We start from the raw sequence: 26,763 nt of genomic DNA, 5'->3' as shown, positions 1-26,763 counted from the left end.
CTGGATGGATGGTGGTGATGGTAGCATAACAATGTGAGCATACTTAGTGTCTCTGACTGTACACCTAAAAATGGTTAAAATGGTCAATTTTAAGTTTGTGTATTTTACCACAGTAAATCAGGCATCCACAGAGAAATTTTGTTTCATTTGTATTAACTTTAACTTAAAAAAAAATAGTCAAAAAATAAATCCATATGGCAGAAATAGAAGATAAATGTCACCACCACCACCAACAAAAAGATGATGAGAATCTATCTTTTGAAAGCCGAAGGAGAACCTTGGTCTTGAAGACAGTGGGACCTAAACATCCAGTGAGTTGACTCAGGGAAGGTTTGAGGCTCCAAGTGGTTTGAGGGTCCAAGCGTTTCCTTGATGAACACTCTGGGATGGACCTGTGGTTCATGGTGCCCTCATCGGAGGCCGCAGGACAGATTTGAAGAGGAGGACTTGAGCAGGGCTGTGTTGTCCTACTGTCTACATTGCTCTTTGGCCCTGGGATGAGGGCAGCTCCATAATTACCATCCCTCTGTCATCCAAGGAATCCCGAGTCGTCACATTTTTCAGTATTGTTTTCTTTGCAGTTCATTCCTGGCTTGTCACATTGCCAAGGTGAAAACTATGTCTCCCCGCTTTATTTTTCCCACCCTGGCTCCATGAGGAGGGAAATGATGGATGCCTGGACTTGTCTTCCGGCATATCCAGGGCACCGCATGTCTGGGTCTGCGCAGTCCCTGAAACAGGAAGAGGTACCTGTCAAGGTCTCAGAGACACTTGTTCTTAGAGTTGCTGTTTCCTCACGCTCCCCAGGCTGTCAGAGGGGCATGTTCCAAGAGTGACCCGGGGGCTGCGAGGCTGTGGAAACGCTGGGGGCAGCCCTGGATGGCTCCTCCCTGTCAGTGGGCTTCACCGTCACCCCAGCAGGGGACTTCCAGGCGGAGGGCCAGCTCCCCGATTCTCACAACAGCGGGTCCCTTCTGCCTGCCGGGCCTGAGAAGTGTGCTGGGGGCATTTCTGTGATGGACACGCCTAGCTCTTCCTCTTGTTTTGCTTGTTTTTCATTTTCATGGTAGTAAAATACACAGAACATAAAATTGACCATCTTAGGATTTCCCTGGTGATCCGGTGGCTAAGACTCCATGCTCCCAGGGCAGGGGGCCCGGTTTGAACCCTGGTCAGGGAGCTAGGTCCCAAGTGCCACAATTAGGAGTTCGCATGCTGCAACTAAGACCTCACATGCTGCAACTAAGACCCAGCATAAGCAAGTAAATAAATTTCTTGAAACCTTAAAAAAAAAACCAAAAAACACTAAAGTAAAAAGATTAAAAAAAAATTGATCATTTTGACCATTTTCAGTGGCAGTAAGTGTATTCACATTGTTGTGATGCCATCTTTACCCATCCATCCACAGAACTTTTTCATCTTGTAAAACTAAAAGGCTTTAACCCATTAAACACCAACTTCCCTTTCCCCTCTACCTTCCAGCCTCTGGCAACCACTGTCGACTTTCTGTCCCTCTTAGATTGACTGCTCTAGGTAACCCATCTAAGTGAAATAACACAGTATTTCTCCTTTGTGACTGGCAGTTTCACTTAGCATAATGTCCTTAATGGACATGAGTTTGAGCAAACTCCGGGAGATAGTGAAGGACAGGGAATCTCGGCGTGCTGCAGTTCCTGGGGTTGCAAAGAGTTGGGCACAACTTAGCAACTGAACAACAACAACGTCCTCAAGGTTCCCCCATGTTGTAGCAGGGATTAGGATTTCCATCCTTTTTAATATCAGTGAATTATATTCCAGAATATGTCTATACCACATTTTGTTTATCCATCATCTGTTGATGGACACCTGGGGACCTACTTTCCCCTTTTCTCTCACTCTTGTTGTTTTAAGAGGCATTGTCTATCTGTGAAGTCCTCTAGAGATCAAAAGAATTCCCTAGTCCCTACTTTCAAGGAGTTCACTTCTCTAGCAAGTACTGAAGTACAGCTACAGGAAAAAGGAAATCACAGAGCAAAAGGCATATAACGTGAGCCATCCGACCAGGATGTGTCATGAGTGGGTGTGGATTTGCACAACAGATGGCTTAGAGGGAGTATATGCTATAGTGTGGATTCCAGAGGTAGATAGCCTGAGCCCCGATCCTGGCTTTGTCGCTAGTATCCATGTTGCTTTGGGTGAATTATTGAATCTCTAAGCTTCTGTTTCTTATGAAACAGGGATAATAGTACATTCCCCATAGAATTATTGAGAGGATTATATGGGAAAACATTGAAAAAGAGTTTTAACAGAGAGCCTGACATGTGGTTAGCATTCAAAACTAACATACATATTACCCAGTAATAGCCAGTCAGTTTTTTTTTTAATATATTGTTCTTGTTCTCTTAATATAACTAAATAGTGGTATCTGCATTTGCCACAATTTTGCAAGTATTTGTGTTTCCTATTCTGTCTTTCCTCTTCACTTCCCTTTAAGATTATGATAGTTTGCATGGCAATTGATTTTAGAGATTCTCAGATTATTGAGTAAGAATAAACTGTTTTTACCAGATAACTGATAATAAAAGTGGATGTGGCCTGGCTTTCTTATCCACAGGAGGATATAGAATGAGGAAAGGAATGACCGTTAGTAGATAACCTTCATCCAACTGGTGAGGAAGTTGGCTTTCTCTAGCTCTGGACCTGTTAGAAGGGGAGGCTAGGTTCCATCTCTTGGTAATGTAGGTCTGATAGATAACATTGTCCATGTAGATAATGCTATTGTGGTGATTCTTGCAATTGAAAAATTCAAGTTTAGATTATTTTAATCTTGAATTGAAATACTCTTATTTTTTCTAGTAATGCTTAAAATTTGGGGGCTTCCCAGGTGGCACTAGTGGTAAAGAAGCCTCCTGCCAATGCAGGAGATGCAAGAGATGCAGGTTCAAGATCCCTGGGTCAAGAAGACCCTCTGGAGAAGCAAATGGCAACTCACTCTGGTATTCTTCCCTAGGAAATCTCTCTGGACAGATGGTCCTGGCGGGCTGCAGTCCATGGGGTAGCAAAGAGTCGGACACAACTGAGCACAAGAAAACTTTAAAAAATTAAATTGATAATTTTGCTAAATTAAATATTTTTCTATACAAGGGTGCCCTAAGGTATTCTAGAATATAGGTCTAGGACACATCATCTGGCTGGTGCATTACTCTGTTCCTGTTTGTCTGCTTAGGATTTCCTACCCAGAGGTCCACTGACTTCAAGGCAATTGAATCCATTATTACCCATGAGAAAAAAAACATCTGAGTCTCCCTTGTCCCAACAATAGATTTCTCTTTAAAAAAAAAAAAAAAAAGGCATTTGAGAGGAGTGGGTGCGAACATAGGAATTTCCTCCTCCACCCTCGCTGTTGCTAAGCTGTAAGCTAATATTGTGAGAGAGAAAAACAGTCAAGGTCTCAACTTTCCTTGCCATACCACTTTGTATTTTTGTTTATTAGTGTTAATGAAGGTTTCCCTCCATCATATGCTGGTTAAAGCTGACCGGTTTGTCCTTAGGTTCCAGACTAGGGAGCTTTGCTTCAATTAGCTAAAGGTTCCCAGGCTTCTTCCACCCTTCCTGGAGTTCTATTTACTCCTTGGTGTCTTTCAATCAGCTTTTCGGATCAAGAATTTATTTATTTATTCAGTCTGCTTATTTATTTACTTACTGATTTATTCAGTGTGCTGGGGTGGGTAAGGAATATTGTGCTACCTTTAAATGTACTCATCTATTTGCTATTACAAGTGAAAATCAAACTTGGAGATTTCTTTTCTTTATTTAAATTTGGAGACTTTTCTTTTTGCCAGAACCTCTGGAGAAGAATAAGGCCGCAGTGGTTGAAATGCTTCTGTGGCTTTTACCAAGGGAGGATTTAGCAAGTGCGTTTCCCAGGTTGGATTTAGATTCATATTTGTTTATGTTCCAAACTTTTTTCTCCTGTAATGCCATAATTTTGAGTATCAGCAGAACTGGGGGCGGATCATATTTCATGGAATGTGTAATCCTCTGGGGTTGTATATTTCACTCAAATAAACTTTCATGACGGGTTGTCTAAATAGGATGAAGTCTCCAGCAGGTTTCACTTGGCTAATTTTGTTCTTTTCCCTCTTTCCTGATCAGACTTCTCTCCAACACCCCCTTGAAGTGGGCAGCTGAATAGGGTCAAAGTAAAGATTTTGAGTGGTGGTGCAGTTACTGAGAGGTTTTTTGGGGTTGATATTATCTGATAGTGATACTAAAGCGATATAGTTGAGCTGCTCCAGTTGTGGATCTGGGGTGTTCTCCGGTGGTGGAGAGATACTCCTCTCTTGACTGTCTTACTCCTGGGTACCAGAAATATTTGCCCTTGGTTAACAGGGTGTAGAACGGCCCACCATGGAGGGGCCTTCGAGTACAGAAACGAGAATAGAGTGTAGGAAGGAAGTTGGCAATTTTCAGTGACAGCTCGACTTAATTTGCAAACTGTTATGTTCTCTAAAGCCATAGAATAATCCACAGATGAGTAATCCACTAGTAATCCTAGTCAAAGGGCTAGGTTGTAGGGAAAGAATCCTGTAGAACTGAGGCGTTCAGAACAACTTGATCAAGTTACTCTACCTCCCAAAGCCTTGGTTTTGCAAACTGCAAAATGGGGCTAATGATTGGTGGTTTCTGTGCAGGAACCAATCCAGAGTAGCTGGCGTATTTTCAATAATATGTTTTTAATAAATGTAAATTTCTCTCCCTCCCTCAACCATTCAGGATCAAGTAAGTTGCCATGTAGAAGTGTTTTGGAAACTATAGATGTTAATTATTATTTGACTCTTAGTTGACTTAAACATTTGTTTGTCCCAGGAATAGAGAAAAATATCCTTTGATCATGAGACAGGTCCATTTTCAGTATGTTAAATTCACTGCCTGTCTTTCTTGTGGCTTATTAATGTGGGTAGTTTCAACCCTTCCATGTTCTCGATGGCACAGAACCTTCAGCTCTTTTAATCAAGTTAGGTTCTTAGATTATCATTATGAGGTAATCATGTGAGTGGGTCTCTATTGGCTCCAAGCTAAATGATGTGTGTGTGTTCTTTCTGACTTCACTCTAAAGCTGTAGGATGACTGGGAGGCAGTGATGACATGACAGCTTCTAAACAGCCTGTTGGCCTCACAGAACCTGTGTCTCTGGGAAGACAAGGGAGGCAGACCTAGAGCCATAATGAAGTGACTCCAGTGGTCCCCTCCCACTCACTGGTTTCCACATCAGGAATGATGTGAACATGATTCAGAAATGGTTTTATGAGAATTTTTCTTGTGGCTGAATCATATCTGGTGGCTTTTTCCATTTTTCTAATGTTATCTGATGAGCTCAAGGGAGCCAGACTTTATTGTCCTGACTCACTGAGGGAAGCTGCTTGCTCATGAATGGGGAGACCCTGGGGAGGAAGAGGGTTGGCAGGCATTCCCACCTGATGGGTATCCTGGCAAATTCCAGGGAGGGGAGCATGTGACACGACTTCCAATGAAGCCTTACTAAAACCTTGCAGATGACCCGTTGTGGAAACACCTGTGTTAATACACCTGCTTTAATACACTCATCTTCCCCTGAGAGGAGGCTGAGCTGACATCACCCCATCCCATTTTGCACAAGAAGAAACTGAGTCTCAGAGACACTAAGGGAATGGCTTAGCATCCCACACTTAGATCTGATGATATTTCAGATGGATGCAGAGCACCAAAGATAAAGGAGAAAGGAAAATTTAGAAAGACGTTCTCTTTCTACTTTAAACTTTTTTCTATTGGCTGAATAGCTTCCAAAGAGTTATGATAATTGTTTTAAAAACTAAAAATGTGTTATATTTATCTTTGTTATTCAACTTTAAGGAAATGAAAAAAGACCTAATCAATCCTTCAGTTCAGTTCAGTTCAGTTGCTCAGTCATGTCTGACTCTCTGCAACCCCATGGACTGTAGCATGCCAGGCTTCCCTGTCCATCATGAACTCCCAGAGCATACTCAAACTCATGTCCATCAAGTTGGTGATGCCATCCAGCCGTTTCATCCCTGTCGTCCCCTTCTCCTCCCGCCTTCAATCTTTCCCAGCATCAGGGTCTTTTCAAATGAGTCAGTTCTTCACGTCAGGTGGCCAAAGTGTTGGAGTTTCAGCTTCAGCATCAGTCCTTCCAGTGAACACCCAGGACTGATCTCCTTTAGGATGGACTGGTTGGATCTCCTTGCAGTCCAAGGGACTCTCAAGAGTCTTCTCCAACACCACAGTTCAAAAGCATCAATTCTTCAGCTCTCAGCTTTCTTTGTAGTCCAACTCTCACATCCATATATGACTACTGGAAAAACCATAGCTTTGACTATTTGGACCTTTGTTGGCAAAGTAATGATGTCTCTGCTTTTGAGTATGCTATCTAGGTTGGTCATAGCTTTTCTTCCAAGGAACAAGCGTCTTTTAATTTCATGGCTGCAGTCACCATCTGCAGTGATTTTGGAGCCCAAAAAGATAGTCTGTCACTGTTTCCATTGTTTCCCCATCTATTTGCTGTGAAGTGATAGGACCGAATGCCACGATCTTTGTTTTCTGAATGTTGAGTGTTAAGCCAACCTTTTCACTCTCTTTCACTTTCATCAAGAAGCTCTTTAGTTCCTCTTCGCATTTTGCCACATAGGTGGTGTCATCTGCATATCTAAGGTTATTGATATTTCTCCTGGCAATCTTGATTCCAGTTTTTGCTTCATCCAGCCTCGCATTTTGCATGATGTACTCTGCATATAAGTTAAATAAGCAGGGTGACAATATACAGCCTTGACGTCGTCCTTTCCCAATTTGGAGCCCGTCTGTTTTCCGTGTCTGGTTCTAACTGTTGCTTCGTGACCTGCGTACACATTTCTCAGGAGACAGGTAAGGTGGTGTGGTATTCCCATTTCTTTAACAATTTTCCACAGTCAAAGGCTTTGGTGTATTCAATAAAGCAGAAATAAATGTTTTTCTGGAACTCTCTTGCTTTTTCAGTGATCTAACGGATGTTGGCAATTTGATCTCTGGTTTCTCTGCCTTTTCTAAATCCAGCTTGAACATCTGGGAGTTCACGGTTCACGTTCTGTTGAAGCCTGGCTTGTAGAATTTTGAGCATTACTTTGCTAGCGTGTGAGATGAGTGCAATTGTGTGGTAGGTTTGTGTATTCTTTGGCATTGCCTTTCTTTGTGATTGGAATGAAAACTGACTTTTTCCAGTCCTGTGGCCACTGCTGAGTTTTTTAAATTTGCTGACATATTGAGTGCAGCACTTTCACAGCATCACCTTTTAGCATTTGAAATAGCTCAACTGGAATTCCATCACTTCCACTAGCTTTGTTCTTAGGGATGCTTCTTAAGGCCCGCTTGACTTCGCATTCCAGGATGTCTGGCTCTAGGTGAGTGATCACACCATCATGGTTCTCTGGGTCATGAGGATCTTTTTTGTATAGTTCTTCTGGTTGCCACCTCTTCTTGATATCTTCTGCTTCTGTTAGGTCCATGCCATTTCTATCCTTTATGTGCCTTTATTAGTTCAGTCCTCTCATTTTTACAGATCAGAAGACTTGTGTTGTTAAGTAATTTGGTCAAAGTGATACATAAACTGACATGTGGTACAAAGTATATTTCAAAAACTTAGTAGACTAAGTGTGATTATTTAAGCTCTATATTCTACTAAATGCATGTTTAACTGCCTGGACTAGCCCAGATGACTCTGGCTGTACTGCTGACAGAACGGCTCCTGACCTTTGGCTTTGGGGTCTGTGAGACCCAGGTGGGAACTTGGTGCTTCTTGGTACCTTCCTGACCTTGGGACAATGGCCCTTCTTCCTTCTTTTTCTTCATCTGCAAATGGGAATTTTAATTCCCACCTTGCAAAGCTTGAATTAGACATTAGATGCAGTGAATTAGTAGAATCCATTGGAAATTACCATTTTTATAGATTAAGATGGGCAGGTATTAGAAATTTCATATAGTTTAACCTAAAATATAAAGGGGGCTTTGCTGATGGCTCAGTGGTGAAGAACCTGCCTGCCAATGCAGGAAACTGGGGTTCAACCCCTGGATCGGGAAGATCCCCTGGTGAAGGAAATGGCAACCCACCGCAGTATTCTTGCCTGGAAAATCCAATGGACAGAGGAGCCTGGGAGGCTACAATCCATGGGGTCACAAAAGAGTTGGACATGACTTAGAGACTGAAATACAGCAAGAAAATATAAAGAGTCTAATAGATACTCAAATAGTAACTGTTCAACTTGTAATACAGGATAAAATAGAATTTTTATGGATATTATGGAGTGGTCCCAAATGTTTTCTTTTCTCAAGGAAACTATAAAGATGAAAATGGCTCTGCATTTTGTTAAATTTTACAAGTGCTCACTGACTTTGGAAAGCCTTCTTACTTGAGCACCCCCCCCACAGGATGTGTTTCATCTTTTGATGTCTTTGGCAGTTCATGGCTCAGTTGACTTTCTTCTGTTGCTCGTGGGGTCAGGTCCTGTATAATTCCTCCTTCTGGTTTTCTTTCATTGATGATCAATTATTTTTAGGTTAGAAACTTTTCTGCACAACAGCTGCCCTGCCTCACTGATGCATAGAAAATGAGTATACCTTCATGGTTTTTAGTACTGTTATCATTTCTTGTTGGGTAAATTTTGGCTAAAACTCTATAAAATTCACTTAGACTGCAGTAATATTATTGAGTTCTACGAACCTGTGGATGACTTTTGGGATACCTGTGTTCTGGATATCACTGTGATATTAACTATTTTGCCTTGGACTCTATATGATTCATTTAATAATATACAAGATCTATAAGATCATTATAAGTAAGAAAAAATACTTATGATTTTTTCTTGGCAATATACATAGATAGTGCAGAGAGTGAGCGGAGGGAAACACTGAGGGGTGAGTTATTATTAGTTCATATTATCATTTAATTGTATTGTATTCCAGTTTTTTATTGTCATAAATTTTCTTTGAACCAATATAATACTACATTCAGGGAAGTGTATCGCTTAAGGTGGTTGATAAAAGAACTTTTAACCATGTTTCATTATAAAACAAACCATTGACATGGGCAGAGGTGAGGTGGAGAAATAGAAGAGAAAAATGAGAAAATCTTAATCTTCATCATTTCCCATAGACTTCAGCCCAATTTTCTACTCCCTAAAGTGACAGGCTATGCCTTTTTGTTTGTTGCCTTTGAATGATTAAGAAAAAGGAAGCTGACATTTGTGTAAAATTTAACTCAGTCAACAACTTCGGATGCCTGGTGGTGATACACGTCATTCTGCACACATTTTCAGGATTTATCTTGTTTCATTAAAACTGCAGACATATGTCATCTGTTTTACTTGTCTATGTAGTTTTATTATTAGGCAGCTTAGTAGTCTTATAATCTAGGTAAAAACAGGAAATAGAAGAAATGGGAAAATTGGAAGAATAAATTCCACCACCTCCAGTGCAGCAGTGACTGTCAGTAATACTGAAATATGAAAGGATCTGGTTGATGGAGAGCAGCGTTGGTTGAGAGAGAATTAGGAAACAGTCATCCATACGTGCATGCATTTAGATGCCCTATTAAGAAACCAGATCTAAGGTAGTAACATTCAAATTTTTTAAAGAAGTTTTATCATTTAGTTACATTTCCCAGGTGGCCACTAGAGAATGGATTTGGGGGTGCTTGCCGGTGGTCCAGGGCCGGTGAGGACTTCTGAGGGCAGTGGCAGAGGGGGGGCCACAAGGAAGAGACACATCTGTTCTTCCCTGACCTTTCACGTGACCCCTCGTTGGCTCCCTTCCCACCCTTCCTCCTTTTGTCTTTTTCTCTGCTGTGAGTGAGGGCAGGATTCCATGGCAGCCTTTCAAGATATGCCCTTAGCTTATGCTCTGGGAATTTACCCAGTGAATTCTTGTTTCTCGTAAATAGTAACCCATGCCCATCAGCCAGGGTGGCACATAAGAGAAACAGTCTGAGATGTCTAGGACCAGGCCGGGATGTCCAGGACCAGGCTGTTAGCTCTGAAGCAGGGCTCATTGCAGCCCTGGGCTCTCTGCCTGTGTGTGAAGGACGGAGCAGAGCTGAGCTTAGACCACGAGGGCAAAAGGAGCCTCTCCATACACCCTGCAGCCATGCTGGGATGGTTTGGAGTGATGGACTCACTCTGGACCAGCTCCACATCTTGCCCGGCAGGTCACCAAGCAGAGTGGGACAGTCCCTGATTGATGAGAGGTCTCCCAAAACTGTCTGCTGCTAAGTTTGGACTGTTCTAGAATCATGCCGCTGACAGAATTTGCCTGTGGTGTCATTTGTGGGGGGGAAAAAAAAAAAACCAGAGGTGGACCTGAGAGACATGACCTGTCCATGGTCATGACATGTCCAGGAGATATGACCTGTCTCCATGGTCTGAGAATGGCACCAAGGGTTTGAAGGAAGGGAGGAGGATGGGGAGGACGTTGGTTGACAGAATTAGGAAACAGTCCTCCTTATGTGCAGGAGCCCTGTGTTGTTTGGGGAAGCAGTGTTTATATGATGTAAATGCTCTAGAGGTATATGGACCACCAGGAGGCACAGTCTATCCATGTTGATGCCTGCCCAGGTAGCCCTCCTCAGAGAGCAGCCAGCTCTTAGACCACTTTGATTCATTGACTCTTCCTTAAATCTTGCTCTCATCTTGTGGGCTACTTAATTCATTTCCCCTCTAGAGTTTGGCCCCAACTTCACCTTGGTCGATACCACAAATGACCCTCTTTCTTATGCTCACCCAGCTGGCTTCCCTCTTTCATTCCTTGCTTAACTTAGCATGTCGACTTCAATGTGAGACTCTAAAGAGAACATTTCATTAGAAAATGGAAATCTGAGACATCAGGACGAGTAGGAATACATCCCTGTTTATCCTTAGGTCCAAGAATTCACACAAGCGACCAATGCAAACTGTTAAGTATTGCCTTAGGAAAGATTTCTACCACTGTGCTTGCCAGGTACAAGAAAGGAAAATTACAATTGATTCTGTATTGCTTTCAGAATAACCTCATCATAAATTTTCAAGCACAGAATGAGCCTTTGTGTGAAACCCTGAAGCTTCTATCTGCAAGCCCATCTTAATGACAGAGTCCCTGTTCTGAGCAAGAATGCGTCATTGCTGGTCTTATGTTTTCAGATAAAACACAAAGCTTTGGGGGGAAAATGCTTAAGTAAAAAGACTAAGGGTTGATCTCCCATGGGAGTTCCTGAAGCCTCTCTCAACTGAAACATTTGAAACAAGTCTCATGACCTGGCCTAAGCATTGCCATGGCTGACACATGTATAGTGTGTTCTACAAAGACCTATTTGTGATCCACAGACTTGGGTGACGGTTAGCCTAGCTTGCTTTATCTCAGTTAAAAGACTTTTGTTGAAAGAACAAACAAGGAAGTTTACATGAGTCTAGAATGTATTTTAATGAAGAAGATGTGGTACATATATATATAGTGGAATATTCAGTTCAGTTGAGTTCAATCACTCAGTCATGATCAATCACTCAGTCAGGTCTGACTCTTTGCGACCCCATGGACTGCAGCATGCCAGGTCTTCCTGTCCATCACCAACTCCCAGAGCTTGCTCAGACTCATGTCCAATCCATCGAGTGAGTGATGTCATCCAACCATCTCATCCTCTGTTGTACCCTTTTCCTCCCACCTTCAGTCTTTCCCAGCATCAGGGTCTTTTCCAGTGACTCAGTTCTTCGCATCAGGTGGCCAAAGTATTGGAGCTTCAGCATCAGTCCTTCCAGTGAATACTCAGGACTGATTTCCTTTAGGATGGACTGGTTGGATCTCCTTGCAGTCCAAGGGACTCTCAAGAGTCTTCTCCAACACCACAGTTCAAAAGCATCAATTCTTCAGTGCTCAGCTTTTTTTATGGTTCAACTCTCACATCCATACATGACAACTGGAAAAACCATTGCTTTGACTATATGGACCTTTGTCAGTAAAATAATGTCTCTGCTTTTTAATATGCTGTGTAGGTTGGTCATAGCTTTTCTTCCAAGGAGCAAGCGTTTATTAATTTCATGGCTGCAGTCTATATCTGCAGTCATTTTGAGCCCAAGAAAATAAAGTCTGTCACTGTTTCCATTGTTTCCCCATCTATTTGCCATGAAGTGATGGGACTGGATGCCATGATCTTCGTTTTTATTTATTTATTTTTTAATTGAAAGATAATGGCTTTACAGAATTTTGTTGTTTTCTGTCAAACCTAAAAATGTGGAACGCTTTACAAATTTGCATGTCATCCCTGTGCAGGGGCCATACTGATCTTCTCTGTGTTCCAATTTAGTATATGTGTTGCCAAAGTGAGCATGGTCTTCATTTTTTGAATGTTGAGTTTTAACCCAGCATTTTCAGTCTTCTCTTTCACTTTCATCAAGAGACTCTTTAGTTCCTCTTCACTTTCTGCTATAAGAGTGGTATCATCTGCATATCCGAGGTTATTGATATTTCTCCCGGCAATCTTGATTCCAGCTTGTGCTTCATTCAGTCTGACGTTTCTCATGATGTACTCTGCATAGAAGTTAAATAAGCAGGGTGACAATATACAGCCTTGATGTGCTCCTTTCCCAACGTGGAACCAGTCTGTTCTTCCATGTCTGACTTTAACTGGAGTGGAATATTTCTCAGTCATTAAAAAGAGGGCTTCCCTGGTGGCTCAGACGGTAAAGAATCTATCTGCAATGCAGGAGACCCAGGTTTGATCCCTGGGATGGGAAGATCTCCTGGAGAAGGGACTGGCTAACCACTCCAATATTTCTGCACGGAGAATTCCATGAACAGAGGAGCCTGGCAGGCTATAGTCCATGGGGTCACAAAAAGCTGGACACGATGAGCTACTAACACATTAAAAAGAATGGGATAATGCCATTTGCATGCTGCATGGATGGACCTAGAGATTATCGTACTAAATGAAGTAAGTCAGAGGAGAAAAACAAATGCCATATGATATCACTTATATGTAAAATAAAAAATACAACGCAAATTGAACCTATCTATGAAACAGAAATAGACTCCCCAATGTAGAGAACAGATTTGTGCTTGCCACTGGGGATGGAAATGGAGGAGGGAATAATTGGGAGTTTGGCATTCAGTTCAGTTCAGTTCAGTCGCTTAGTCGTGTCCGACTCTTTGCGACCCCATGAACCGCAGCACGCCAGGCCTCCCTGTCCATCACCAACTCCCGAAGTCTACCCAAACTCATGTCCATTGAGTCGGTGATGCCATCCAACCATCTCATCCTCTGTCTGGGATTAGCAGATGCAAACTATTATATATAGGAAGGATAAACAAGGTCCTAATGTATAGCCCAGGGAATTATATTCAATATTCTGTGATAAACTGTAATGGAAAAGAATATGAAAAAGAATGTGTCTAACTGAGTCACTTTGCCGTACAGCAGCAGCAGAAATTAACACAGCATCGTAAATCAACTATATTTCAATAAAATTATTTTTTTTAAAAGAATGTATTTTAGATGCCAGCTCCAAGGATAGAACTAAAGGGCAAGTAATATTAAGTTTTCACAGTTTCTCCAGAGACTCAGGTTCACAACCAGACATCATTACTTCTGTATAAAAAATTTCCCTTAAGAGTCTTTTCTCTATGTAGGTTCTGAAAACAATTTGGGGAGTACTATATTTCTTAAATGTAAGTAGCAAATATATTATACAGATGTATTAACTTTTTTCTGAATAGTAAATTGATTGGTACTTAGCATAAACTTTTAACTGTCCTATTGTCCCATCAGGATGTTTATATAGCTTGATGTATCTCTCCACAAAATACTTACTAATTACAGAGGGAACAGAGTAAATACAAAGTAGAGGAACCTGGCAGACACCATCCTAGTCACAAATTAAAAATTAACACCATCAGTAATTAGGCAAGCTAACATTGATCACCATCCAATGAAATGAGCAAGGGAAAAACACAGCATCACTTCTGTGATATTCCTGCAAAAACCAATAATTTGGATCTAACCATGAGAAAATATCAGATAGTGCCAAATTAAAGAGCATTCAACAAGATAACTGGCTTGTAATTTTTTTTTTAAGCATCAAGATTATGCTTGATAATCTTGAAAACCAAGAAAGTGCCCCCAATTGAAGGGGACTAAAGAAACATGAGAATTAATGCCACATGGGACCCTAGATTGAACCATTTCGTTGGTAACAATATCACTGAGATACCTGTTAAAGTTTAGATGGTGAGATTCTATCAATGTTAATTCTCTGATTTGGAAACTGTACTGTGGCTAGGTAGGTTAAAAAAAAAAAAAGTCCTTATTTTTAGGAAATGTACGCTGAAGTATTAGGAATAATGAGTCTTAGGTTTACAATTGGCTCCAGCGGTTTAGAAAAAAATATATATGCACATGCATTCCAATAATGTCTTAAGGTAAAAGACATTATTGTAGAAGATGAACTAGAAGGATATGCTCTTTCATACGGGGACAGTGATTTCTGTGGTCAGTTTCACAAGCTTGAGAAAGTTCTAGCTGAGGCTCGGAATGCCAGTGTTTCATGCACCGATCCTGTAGTCTGCCCCCGCTTTTCTGAGATTTGAGTGGAAAGTAATTTCAAATATGTTGTGAAATTTACTAATGTGAAATTGCTGCTGTAAACAGTATTTAATCTGTTTAGGGCTTAGAGGTCTTATCTTCAAATTCCTCCGACATGAAGTATTAAGCCTGTACATAGAAGTGTTTGAAGACTAAATTAGATGTGTATGTGATTCATATAAGCTTATAATTTATCTATAATACTGGTTCTCCTGATTATGAAAATAACTACTATAAAAACTGTAGATACACAAGAAGTATAAAACAAGAAGAAGAAAATAAAGTTCAAATAGAATATCACCACTCAGAAACCATAGGCCACTGGTAATACTTAGGCTTATTGATTTCTAATATATATATTTTTAAACTGTACCCATTCTTGAGATGTCCTCCTGAATATATAGTTTTTACTACAAATTCAAAAATATTAAATATAAACAAACATTAGTTTTCTGTTTTTATTCATTTTAGCATAAGCAATTTCTCATTAATAAAATTTCAGATATTTTTAAAATTTATTTTTTAATTGAAGGATAAATTGCTTTACAGAATTTTGTTGTTTTCTGTCAAACCTCAAAGGTTTGTCAGACATTTTTTAAGTTTTTCATTTTAACATAATTTTTAGCTTAGAAAAGAGTTGCAAGACTAGTATAAAGAATTTTCATGCTGCTTTCACCAATGGTTAACATTTCTCATAGTTGCTTTCTCTTCATATTCATGTATATATGAATTTATATACATGTATTGTTATACATATTTGGAAGTTTGTGGCTCAGACGGTAAAGAATCTGCCCCTCTATGGGGGATATCCAGGTTCGATCCCTGGGTCGGGAAGATCCCTTGGAGAAGGAAATGGCAATCCACTCCAGTATCCTTGCCTAGAGAATTCCATGGACATATGAGCCTGGTGGCTATAGTCCATGGGGTTGCAAAGAGTCAGACATGACTGAGTGACTATTTTTTTTATACATATTTAGATGTTATTTTTAATACTCCTTTTTCTGAACCATTTAAAAATATGTTGCAGACCTCATGCTCTTTTATGTTATTTTATATAATCAAAATAAAGTTTGAAAATTCAGGAAATTTGATACTGATACAGTGCTAATATATAAACTCCTTTTTCATATATTGCCAATTTTTCTCCAAAATGCCCCTCATAGCAATATTTTTAACCTCAAAACCAGGATCCAATTAAGGATCATTTAGATGTAGTGTTGCCTTAGCCTCTTTTCATCAGGAAAAGTTTTTCAGCCCTTCTCTTGACATTGACATTTGTGGAGAGTACAGGCAGTGTCCCCTACACATGGTCATGGTAGCTACGAAACATCCCGTTGAAATTTATTTAGATAATGGTTTATGTTGGATGGTTTGGTGGCTTCCAGATGTTTGCCTTCATAAATAATATTGCAGTAAACAGTCTTACACTTAAAGCTTTTATAAGCATTCCTGATTATTTTTGTCTAATGAAATTCTGGAAGTGAAAATGCTGGGTAGATTACCCTCTAATAGAAACAAAACAAAACAAAAAACTGCTTGGTTTCTTTTTTAAAAAAAAGAAAAGAAAATGCTGGGTAAATTGGCTTGGGTATGACAACGTGTTTCCAAACTGCTTTTCAGAAGAGTGAAAAGGGCAATAAAAAAACCACACAGGTACCTATGGAATATATTTTATGTTGTTACTGGTTTTTAAGTTTTTCTCTTATATTTCTGTTAGATGGGCTGTGTTACGTAAAAATGCAGGGTCCTAAATTATGCGCACATGTTAGAAGTATGGAGAAGGCAGGGTCACCAAAGCTGCTTCTGAGTGTGTAGGCAAGCCAGTTGTTCTGGATTGCTTGTTCATTTGAAATTGATCCTGGCCTCTATTGAGGTAAGATACCTGTATCTTTGTTGGGGCTCCCTTTCACTGCCTGTATAGATAAAGCTTGAATGTTTATTGTATGGACAATTCTTAACATTTAGCACACGAGTAAGGTGAAGAATCCTCCCGCAGTGTGGAAGACCTGGGTCTGATCCCTGGGTTGGGAAGATCCCCTGGAGAAGGGAAAGGCTACCCACTCCAGTCTTCTGGCCTGGAGAATTCCATGGACTGTACAGTGCAAGGGGTCGCAATGAGTCACGAATGAGCGACTTTCACTTGCACTTTCAAGGCAGTCACACAGACGGTATGATGGCACTTGTCTCAGAAACGATGCTAGTAGATCTTTGTTCTTTCTATGAAGTGGATAGATTTGGTGGCGAGCCCTCAGTCAGAGTTTTGAGAAACAGTGCTCTTGGTAATTAACAACATAAACTCAGGAGTCTGACTCTTGGATTTGAGTCTTAGCTTACCACTTACTTTGTGACAATGGGCAATCCCTTAACCTCTCTGTAAGAGGGGGATCATAGCGGTACCCATCTAATAGGGTAGTTGTGAGGACTAGATGAAATAACATAGAAAGCTCCTAGCAGGGCTCGTTCTAAGCCTGAATTCAGTGTTCACCTTTATGTTCATTGTGACCTTACATTCACCTTGAGGCTGTGCTATGCAGTGGCAAAATCACTTCCACATCTTGTGAGGTGGGTCAGGCAGGTATTAGTCCTTCCCTTAGATAGATGGGAAACCCCAGGCTCAGAAACTGAGCTGCCCAGGCTGTGTGTGCGAGGCTGGGAGAACATCTCTGTTCTCTGACTCGCAGGTCAGGGCTCTTGTTCCTGAGATCCGCTGCCTGTTTCATAACTATACCCGGAAGTCCGAGCCTGTTCGGGCAAATGTTGAATCAACCCCAGGATATGTCTTGATATAGACCAGGCACCAGCAAACATTTCTGTAAAGAGCAGGCAGTAAATATTTTAGGCTTTGCTGGCCGTGTGGTCCATGTTGTAGTTACAGGCCTCTGCTCTGCCTCTAGAACTTGAAAACTGCCACAGACAATATGTAAATAAAAGGGTGTGGCTTTGTTCCAATAAAATGGCATTTACAAGAACCCGTGGCAGTCAGATTTGGTTCCTGCATGGGCTGTTTTTTCTTAATCAACCTCTGATTTAGACAGTCAGTATACTTCTGGAGATGGTGGTGGTGGAAGGGGATTTCCTTATGTTGGCCACACAAGAATCTATTTTTGAATCCTCAGATATCTTGAGAAAGGCACCAGTGGGTTAGGCCTGGCACTTAGTAGGTATGGTCGTGCATGCATGCATACGTGCTAAGTTGCTTCAGTTCTGTCTGACTCTTCAGAGACCGCATGGACTGTAGCCCACCAGGCTCCTCTGTCCATGGGATTCTCCAGGCAAGAATACTGGAGTGGGTTGTCATGCCCTCCTCCAGGGGCCAGGGATAGAACCCGAGTCTCTTATGTCTCCTCCATTGGCAGGTGAGATCTTTACCACTAGGGCCACCACTGCTTGGCAAATACAATGAGAATTTCTTCTATCAGTCCATATTTTCCTATGGAGAATTTTTCTAAAGTTATATATTCCTATACTTTAAAAAAGATCATGGTATATTTAGCATCTGTGAATTTTTAATTTTGGTTTTGTACCATGTCATTCTGAAATGACATAAAAAGTAGATTGGGAAAAGAATTCTTAGCTGCAAATTCATGCAAAATTTTTTTAGATATTCATAGTATTAGGCATCAGTTGGCTATTTGATTTTCATTCTCTTGCAGTGACGGTGATTTTTAATAAAAACTTTCCTTGGGGATTTAGACTGCTTTTGTTTTAATTAGAAGCCTGTCTCATTTGCACTCTTACATTATTGTTGACTCAAATAATTTAAAAAGTAAGGGCTGAGGACACATTTGTTCTTTCAAAAGTAAACAACTACTCTGTAACTGAGATAAGAACCAGCCTGCGGATACACATGGGGTTTGCTCCAAGAATATTATTTGTGATGTGGAAAATGGTAGTGGCAGCCTCTTGACCCTCCAGCCAGTGCATTTATTTTTATTTGATCCATGAAAGCAACCCCATATGACAACTAGTTTTAGGAAATTTGCATACTTAATTTGAAATATTTCCCTGGGCAGTCCAACCATGGCTGAATAAAGAGGTTTGCTTTCAAAATCACTCCTTTGTTGCCTTCAGTGATTATTCTGTATCAACCTGCCAAGAATTATTATTTCCCATTTGTAGAATTTGATGAAGTCTCACAGAATCTCCTGGCTGCAGTCAACATTTCATCTGAAAGGCAGCAAATAATACCTTTCTGTTGTACAGCAGGGAGTGAAAACATGTAGCTTTTTAAAATTTTATTTTTGGCCATGCGCCTTGTGGGATGTTAGTTCCCTGACCGGGGATTAAACCTGTGCCACCTGCAGTGGAAGCTTAAAGTCCTAAACCACTGGACTGCCAGGGAATTCCTCTACGTAGCTTATTTTAATCTTCAAACTGAGATGTTAGGTTAATTGCCAGTTTCTTTTGGTTTTCTCATGAGGAATCGTATGGAAAAGACTTGGACAGAATCATTGATCCGGCCGTTGAATGGACAGCATCATCCTGCTGCATTTTAGGGGGATGCACAGCACCTCACTGTGCGTGTCCCTCTGTACTTATTGCCTACGGGGAGAGATAGATGACGATTTGGATTAGGAGGCTGAGGTTCCCTATCTCAAAAAGTACCTTTCTTCTCTCTCTCTTCATCATTCAGTTTCATGAACCTAACATTTTGACAGCTACCACATGCAAGGCACTGTGCTAGGCAGCCCTGGGGATATAAACACGTAATTCATCACTAGTGTTAACCTGCTTCCTCCCAGTAGAGAGACCAGTGTGAGTCACTGGCATACTGGCAGGCAAGGTCTTCAGTGACTTGTTTTTTGAAAAGAAAAAAAAAAAAAAATTGGGGGGGTGGGGAAGTCATGTAATCCATCAGTTTTCATTTTTACATTTTATACCATTAGGAAAAGATTCTATAGAAGTTGCCAAGAAGATTGATAGTTTTAGATAATCAAAATCACAGAGATGTGATGTCAGCTAGGGTAAAAGATGGGAGCACAGTATAGCCTGTCTACTTAGCACACGTTGTGGTTATGATTGGATGTGGGAGGCGTGTGTTTAGAGCACTGTCTTCCCCAGTCATTTTTCTGATCCCTCTGTTTGCAAAAGCTGTACCCACTGGTAACTTAGAAAGAATCGCATAGGCTGAATGTTGAAAGTATTTTGAGCTCAGGAAACCAGTAAACAGAAAGTTCAAGAGTCTGTGGTGGTGTTATTTTGTATCTTGCTAGAGATAAAATGGAAGGTCCATTACAAAAAGAAGTGAATGCAACCTTCTGTATAGCACAAGGAATTATACTCAATATTTTATAATAACTTATAAGGGAAAAGAATCTGAAAACTTTTATATTTATATATATACCTGAATCACTGTGCCGTGCACCTGAAACTAACAGGCCTTTGCAGTAAAAGTGCAGAGACCTAACCACTGAACCGCCAGGGAATTCTTCTAATAAACACTGTAACTCAATTATACTTCAGTTTTTAAAAGGGACTAAAATTTTAAAAATAACTGAAAAATAAAGTGAATGCAGTAAGTAGAAGGAAATACTGCTTCAACCTGGTAACATGCAGAAAGTGCTTTGGGAGTGTTGGAGAAAGGCTGTGTACCTTCTCATAAGCAAGAAAAGGTGATTCTTGTGACACTCTGTTTGCTTACTTTTCCAAAGCCTTCTAGAAGATATCTGTTTTGGAAAATCAACCATACTAGCTTAGGTTGAAGGTTTCCCTCTTGATGGGAAGTAATGAAGCCAGTGATATTTTTCTCAGGGGGAAATGTTGACTACTTGCGTGAGAGCATTTCGAGAATTACTGTCATTTGCATTTGGAGGTTCACATTGTTAAAAAGAGAAATTTTGGAAAGGCAAGGGTGGACTCGAATTGTGGCTTGTATATTGCCTGTAATCATATATCTCTTTTCTTAGGAACCTGTCTTTCTTAGTGGCTTATGTTCTTAAAATAGGGCACACCACATTTACTACCTGGCTTGGTGGGGCACAGCGTTTGTTTACAGTTTGGGCTTATGGTCTGTGGACATGAACCTTTTCACAGACAATCCCAGGGCTGAAAGGGCTCTTAAAGGTCAACTAGTCCAGTCCCAGCTTCCCCTTCCCAAGCAGTCTTTCTGCCAGCAACTAGAGCCTGATTTTCCAGTGGTCATCCAGGCTTTATTTGGCCGGTGCCCAGGTGACAGAAAATCCTCCCCTGTATGAACTGGAACCTCACATTGCCTTCTCTTCTTGTGCTTCATCAATGCTGGGAGTTTCACCGAGTCTGTGCAGTTCAGATACTAGAGATCTGAAGGAACGTTTTCATGCCCGCACTACCTCCAGCCCACCCAGCCTTCTCCATCATGGCCCACTTCTTCCATCTGTATTTCATTTGGTAGCTAAAGCCCTTTGCCACCAACCTGAACCTTCTTAATACATGGAATCGAGAAGGGAACCTGTGTCCTACTCCAGAACATCACTTTTCTGGCTCTTAGTTTTACACTTTTGTTAATACAGCCGAAGGTGATATCTTACCATGGGAGGGTCAGACTCTAAAGGGAGAAGTGCTGTGTGGTAAATCAAGGTCACCCCTGGAATCACCCATGAAGTACAATCTATAGAAGAAACACAAGGTTTTGTGTCTGTAGCCCTTACAAAAATTCTTATTATCCTAAGGTTTGGAACTACTGATCTGCCCTAAAGAATGGAATTGTTAAAAAAAAAAAAAAAAATTATCTGCAAAAGACTTCTGCATAATGAGGGGGGTTGAACTCATGCATCTCCCTTTGCTCCCAACCAAACAAAACATTTCAAAGGGAGGTTTTATTGTATTTTTACTTTATTGTGGTAAAACATGTGTAACATCAAGTTTCCCATTTTAACCATTTTGAAGTGTACAGTTTAGCACTAAGTACATTCTCATTGTTAGACAAGCATCGCTACTGTCCTTTTCTAGAACTTTCTTATCTTTTCCAACTGAAGCTCTGTATCCATTATATTCAGATTCCCCATCCCTCTCTCCCTCCAGACCCTGGCAACCATCAGCTTCTTTCTGTCTCCTGTGAGTTTGACTCCTCCAAGTCTCTCGTGTAAGTGGAATCACTGGTATTTGTCCTTTTGTGGCTGGCTTCTTTCACTTAAGGCAATTTTTGTGAAGGCATAAATCCACAAGCATGAGGACAACAGGAAAGGAGACGGTAGGAATACAGTTTTTGGTACCAAGTTGAAGGAGATGTATAGTTAAAATAGGAGGACTGGTCTGTTTTGAGAAGGTCTAAACATTCCTGAATCTATTGCAGTCTTTCATATGAATTGTTTGGCTCTCAGCCTTCCCCAATGACAGCTTAGGATCCTGTCAGGTCTGCAACGTTTTGTGTTTTTGTTTTTTTATTACTTACGTGTCTGCTTTCTGTCCTGCAAAGTTTTAAGAATTCGTTGATGGCAAAGAGAAGATCCTATAGTCTTCCGGGGGTGAAAAAGAAAAAGTTGATCACATGATTAGGGATGGGTCTTCACATCTTAGCAGCGATGCTGGCAGTTAGGCGGCTAGGGAGCACTGCCTTCAATAGTCTGGAGGAAAATAAAAGCTAGAACTTTCTATCCAGCCAAACTCTTAATCAGGTGTGAGGGTAGAATAATGACATTGTCAGATATACAAGTTTTTCAGGAACCAGCTGGAGGGAGATGGTTCACTGAAATAAAAAGAGTAAGCCAGGAGAGAAAACTACAAGTGAAGCAGGAAATAGGAGATCCGGCATGAAAGAAGCAAAGGAAGTTTCTAGAAGCTGTCTGTGGGAAATCGCAGCTCTGCTCCCAAAATGTGTCAGCAGACTCAGGAAGTGATTTCTTTCCCAAGGTGGAATTAATAGAATATCTGATAAAGATATGGTTAAAATTTGGGGCTTTAACTACTGAGAAATATATAAAATACTAAATAAAGGGGGCAAAGGATTGTTATCAGTTTTGGAGAAAGCAGTAAGATATTCAGAAAAGTCGTTATACTTTACCACATGGTTCACCTGAAAGTAGTGTTATGTAATCATAATAATACTGATCTTTAAAATTTTCAGTGTAATTATCTTGGAAGGATGGGCTTTCCTGATGGCTTAGATGGTAAAGAATCCACCTGCCAATGCAGGAGACGCAGGAGATGTGGGTTCAATCCCTGGGTCTCGGGAAGATCCCATGGAGAAGGGAATGGCAACCCACTCCTGTATTCTGACCTGTAAAATCTCATAGACAGAGGAGCCTGGCAGGCTGCAGTCTGTGAGGTCACAAAGAGTCAGACACGACTGATCAACTGAGCACATAATGGGCAAATAGGGACATGGGAAAGGTACACTTGTGTAGTGAGGACATAGATCCTTATTTTCCGTATTCAGAAGTCAATAAATAGTGCCAGCAACTGAGAAACTGCAAAGAAGCAATCTAAAATTGTTACTGAAAATTATCTAGAAGAAATTAAAACATTTACTTCTTGGGAGGAAGAATTAGAGGGAAGTGGAGGGATGGAGTTAAGGCATTGAGTAAAATCCATAGAACTGTTAGGCACCTTAAATTATGTGCTTATATAACTGTAATAAAATAGTGACTAAAATTATAGTGAGTATGGAGAAAGGTACTGGAGGATATGCTCCAGTAAAACAAGGGAGCAAATTTAAAAAGCGGGCAGCGTACAGAAAACAAGGGATCCTGCAAAGGGAAGTCTAGCCATCAGCCAGGCAAGAGAGGGGCAGGAGGTTGAAGGGCTGTGGAAAACGGTGAAGTGGGTACATTTTCTGATCCACTCAGCTATTTAGCAAATGCTATTGGGAGGCTTTACAGAACTTCTGGAATTGTGGGAAGAGTTTCACATTTCACATGACGCTAGTACTAATGTGAAGACTGAGGAAGAATTAACCAAAACTTGTAAAGTAAATAAAAATATCGGGAGAACAAGCACGAGGGAAGTCAATGGATAATGCTTCAAACTGATAAATAAGCAACCTGAGGGATGGGAGATGGGAGGGAAGTTCAAGAGGGAGGAGGCATATGTATATCTATGGCTGTTGCATGGTAATGTATATCAGAGACCAACACAATATTGTCAAGCAGTTATCCTCCAGTTGAAAATAAATTTAAATATAAAACAGCAACATAAGATAAACATATAGAAAATTTGGCAAATAACATAAGAAATAACTCTCAAGAGTTGACAATCATACAAGACTAAGGGATGGGAGGCAGTGAAACAACTTTTTGAACAGTCTAACCCTTCTATTGCCATTTGATTTTTAAAGACCCTGTTCCTGTTCTGTGCCTTTTTATCTAATGAAGATTAAAAATATTTAAAAATAGCAAAAAGGAAAACAATCATTGTGTAGCTGTGTGGGCAGTATAAAGGATCTTAGTCTTGTTAAGAGATGCATTTATTATTGTGACTGTTGAAGGAGATTGTGTTTGGAAGAGTACCTAGCACACAGTCAGCTCTCAATAAGAAGATTTATTTATCTAAGTAGATGAATTTGAATCTGAAGCAACCAGTCCCACTTAGAGACAGTCCCTTGCAAAGCTGCAGAGAGTAACTTGGCCATTTCTTGACCCGACAAGAGGGTGCTTCTTGCTGGGCGGATTATCAGTGTCCGTACCATGGTCATATACGTGTGTGTTTGCATGCACATGCGTTAGGCTGTAAAATCAGTCCAAAGGCTGTGACTGCATCAGCCTATCTTGGCAGCCTGTCTTTTGGCCCGCTTGACAGTATCAGGCTTCTGGACACACTGGCAGTATTTTCCATACCCTGTTCTACATAGTATATGTCTCAAGTGTCACACTCCTTTCCAACTCCTTCGCTACCAATACATCTCTAGGATCATGAAGATCATTAAAGAGCGGATAGTCATTTCATCCTTCTCCTCAAAGTCTCTTGCCCATTGCCCTAAGAATAAAACCCAGTCCTTGACATCAAGGCCTGTATGACCTGTGATGTCACCCTCCACCCATTTCTCTAGTCTTATTTCTTGTTACCCTTTACACACCAGTAAAACCAGAGTGTTTACAGTTCTGTATGAATAGTTTGCCATTGCACACCTAAGTATCTTGGCTCTTGCTGTTCTTCCGGCCTAGAATAGCCATTCCCCAGTAACCTGTTACATCTAACCCCTAACCCATACCACGATGGCACCCCTAACTCTATCCCCCTTCAAGATTTAGATTAATCAAATCTTCTTCCAGGAAGCCTTCCCTGACTACCCCAGACCGAGTGAAGTATCTCCTTTCCTTGTGTGCTTTCATCCAAGCCCTCCTCATGGAGTCTCAGAGGTAATGCACCATCTTAGTATTACTCATGTGTCCTCTTCCAGAGGAGGTGAGCGCCCACGGGAGGGGGACCCTGTCTGTCTTGATCAGTACCCTCTGCTCAGTAGCTGACACAGCTCATTCCCACAAGGACTGGCACTAATGGTGTGGATCTTCAGGGTTGCAGCCATTTCGTCAGAGGTGGCTCTTCTCCATGGGAGGAGCTTCCTACACTTGATCTTAGCCAAAAGGCCGAGAAGCGATTGGGAGGAGCTTCCTGTCTGTCCTTGAAGGATCGCAAGGCTGTGGCCTCCCAGGTCTCCAACCTTGTGATCCTGGTTGGAGGCTCCTTTACCTCTTTATCATTTGAATGCACAGCTGGCTGCTCTGGATGATCTGTGTAACATGGTTCCATAGGTCAAAGTTCTGATAAAGCAGTTCACAGTTCACTCACCAAGGTAGGTGGACTTCCTTCTTTTTCCATTCCTTCAAGGAAGGAAGCACCTGGGGCAGTGCATTGATTCATTCATTAATTGACTCGGCACATATTTACAAAGGGTCTGCTGTATGCCACGCACTGTTCTGGGTAGTTCTGGAGAGGCAGCAGAGAATCAGAGAGGCAAGGTTTCTGCCCTCAGGGACCTTGTATTCTAAGGGGGGATGCAAACAATAAAAAGCAAACAGGCAGAGTCATTTCAGGTGTTAATGAGTGCTGAGAAGAGAAGAAAAGGGAGTGTGGGGGTGATCAGGGGAGGCCCTCCCAGCCTTTGAGCTGAAGTCTGAATCATGAAAAGAATTTGCTCAAGTGAAGAGCTGTAGCTGCGAAGTCTTATCTGGTTGCCACTGACCACACATAGCTATTCAAATTTGCATTTAAATTAAATGACATTAAAAGGTCAGTTCCTCAGTCACACTGGCCACATTTCAGTAGTCAATAGCCAGAATATGGCAAGTGGCTACCATATTGGACAGAGCGGATATAGAACTTTTCCATCATTGCAGAAACATTTTATTGGACAGAGCTGAGCTAGAGCAAGAACATTCAGGGGAGAGGGACTGTTAGAGTCTTAGAAGGAAGAAGAATTGAGATCCTGGAGTAGGACCACCATGGGCTGGGCGTGGCATCGAACTAGCCCATCTGAGCCTTCTCCTCCCCCCAGCCAGCTTAAATGTGTTTATGGAACATTATTCAAACAAGCCCCTCAAATCAGTGAACCTGTGATGTCTGAGGAGAAAGGGAAAAGAGATTAGTGGCAGAAGAGCGTGTGTATCTGTTTCAAAGAAGTGCCTCTTTTAATTTCACTTGTTGAAATTGGAGCTGAAGTCAAGACAGGATTTGTCTGATAGAATTTTTAAAGGAGAATGAAAATGATCTTAGAGATGTTATAAAGCAGGTAAAACTGCGTGAGAAAAGACTTATTGAAGAATAGGGCACGGTATTGACAGGTGAATAGATACAGAAGTTATGGTACATGTATACAGTGGAATATTACTCAGGCATAAAAAGGAACAAATTTGAGTCAGTGTGTTAAGGTGGGTGAAACTAGAGCTTCTTATACAAAGTGAAGTAAGTCAGAAAAACAGATATTGTATATTAACACATATATATGGAATCTGGAAAGATGATACTGATGGACCTATTTGCTGGGCAGGTATAGAGACTCGGGCATAGAGAACAGACTTGTGGACACACTCAGGAAGGAGCGGGTGGGGTAAATTGAGAAAGTAGTACTGAAACAGATATTTTACCATATGTAGACTAGATAGCTAGTGGGAAATTGGTGTTTAACACGGGGAGCATAACCCAGTGCTCTGTGTCAACCTAGAGGGGCTGGGGAGGAGGTTCAAGAGGGAGGGGACATATGTATCCTTATGGCTGATTCACACTGTTGTATGGCAGAAACCAGCACA

The 26,763-nt window shown here is 41.1% G+C and overlaps 1 protein-coding gene and 1 non-coding gene across 6 annotated transcripts in view; one reads left to right on the top strand and one right to left on the bottom strand.

Annotated features, from left to right (window-relative positions):
- Positions 1-26,763, top strand: part of PALM2AKAP2 (PALM2 and AKAP2 fusion) — a 497,146-nt gene that overhangs the window by 394,069 nt on the left and 76,314 nt on the right. The window lies entirely within an intron of this gene.
- Positions 12,253-12,355, bottom strand: LOC133071524 (U6 spliceosomal RNA). Its single transcript, XR_009696466.1, has one exon. It is a non-coding gene; the product is annotated as a U6 spliceosomal RNA (small nuclear RNA).

The sequence above is a fragment of the Dama dama genome, chromosome 16 (genome assembly GCF_033118175.1).
Source record: "Dama dama isolate Ldn47 chromosome 16, ASM3311817v1, whole genome shotgun sequence".
Lineage (NCBI taxonomy): Eukaryota > Metazoa > Chordata > Mammalia > Artiodactyla > Cervidae > Dama > Dama dama.
Note: the sequence above shows the minus strand (reverse complement) of the source record. Positions and strands in the feature narration are given on the sequence as shown.